Consider the following 1,970-nt stretch of genomic DNA (forward strand, 5'->3'; position numbering starts at 1 on the left):
GTTACTCCACAGGGAATTGAAGTTGATAAAGCCAAGATTGAAGCTATTGAGAGTTGGCCGCAGCCCAAAACGGTCACACAAGTGAGGAGTTTCCTTGGCCTCGCTGGTTTCTATAGGCGTTTTGTGAGAGATTTCAGCACCATTGCTGCACCTCTCAACGAGCTTACAAAGAAGGATGTACCTTTTGTTTGGGGTACCGCACAGGAAGAAGCCTTCACGGTATTGAAAGATAAGTTAACACATGCTCCTTTACTCCAACTTCCTAATTTCAATAAGACTTTTGAGCTTGAATGTGATGCTAGTGGAATTGGATTAGGAGGTGTGTTATTACAAGATGGAAAACCTGTTGCATACTTTTCTGAAAAATTGAGTGGGCCTAGTCTGAACTATTCTACTTATGATAAAGAATTATATGCTCTTGTTCGGACCTTAGAAACATGGCAACATTATTTATGGCCCAAGGAATTTGTTATACATTCTGATCATGAATCTTTGAAACACATTAAAAGTCAAGCAAAACTGAACCGTAGACATGCTAAATGGGTTGAATTCATTGAGACTTTCCCTTATGTCATTAAACACAAGAAGGGTAAAGAAAATGTTATTGCTGATGCCTTGTCTCGTCGTTATACTATGCTTTCACAACTTGACTTTAAAATATTTGGTTTGGAGACCATCAAAGATCAATATGTTCATGATGCTGAATTTAAAGATGTATTGCAGAATTGTAAGGAAGGGAGAACTTGGAACAAGTTCGTTCTTAACGATGGATTTGTGTTTCGTGCTAACAAGCTATGCATTCCAGCTAGCTCCGTTCGTCTTTTGTTATTGCAGGAGGCGCATGGAGGAGGATTAATGGGACACTTTGGCGTCAAGAAGACGGAGGATATACTTGCTACACATTTCTTTTGGCCAAAGATGAGACGGGATGTTGAGCGTTTTGTTGCTCGCTGCACTACATGTCAAAGAGCTAAGTCACGACTCAATCCTCATGGTTTATATATGCCTTTGCCTGTACCTAGTGTTCCTTGGGAGGATATATCTATGGACTTTGTTTTAGGTTTACCTCGAACAAAGAAGGGGAGGGATAGCATATTTGTTGTCGTGGATAGGTTCTCGAAAATGGCACACTTTATACCATGTCATAAAAGCGATGATGCTGTTAATGTTGCTGATTTGTTCTTTCGTGAAATTATTCGCTTACATGGTGTGCCAAATACTATTGTTTCAGATCGTGATACTAAATTTCTTAGCCACTTTTGGAGATGTTTATGGGCTAAGTTGGGGACTAAGCTGCTTTTTAGTACTACTTGTCACCCCCAAACTGATGGACAAACTGAAGTAGTCAATAGAACATTGTCTACTATGCTTAGGGCTGTTTTGAAGAATAACAAGAAAATGTGGGAAGAATGCTTGCCTCATATTGAATTTGCTTATAATCGTTCATTGCATTCTACTACTAAGATGTGCCCTTTTGAAATTGTGTATGGTTTCCTACCTCGTGCACCTATTGATTTGTTGCCTCTTCCATCTTCGGAGAAGGTTAATTTTGATGCTAAAGAACGTTCTGAATTGATTTTAAAAATGCATGAGTTAACTAAGGAAAACATTGAGCGTATGAATGCTAAATATAAACTTGCTGGAGATAAGGGTAGAAAACATGTTGTGTTTGCACCTGGCGATCTTGTTTGGTTACATTTGCGTAAAGATAGATTTCCTAATCTGTGCAAATCAAAGCTAATGCCACGTGCTGATGGTCCTTTTAAGGTTTTAGAGAAAATAAATGATAATGCATATAAACTTGAGCTACCTGCAGATTTTGGGGTTAGTCCCACTTTTAACATTGCAGATTTGAAGCCTTATTTGGGTGAGGAAGATGAGCTTCCGTCGAGGACGACTTCATTTCAAGAAGGGGAGGATGATGAGGACATCAATACCATTGTTACACCCACAGCCCCTACTGTTACATA

The sequence above is a fragment of the Triticum urartu genome, chromosome 4A (assembly GCF_056163025.1).
Source record: "Triticum urartu cultivar PI428250 chromosome 4A, HENAU_Tu73, whole genome shotgun sequence".
NCBI lineage: Eukaryota > Viridiplantae > Streptophyta > Magnoliopsida > Poales > Poaceae > Triticum > Triticum urartu.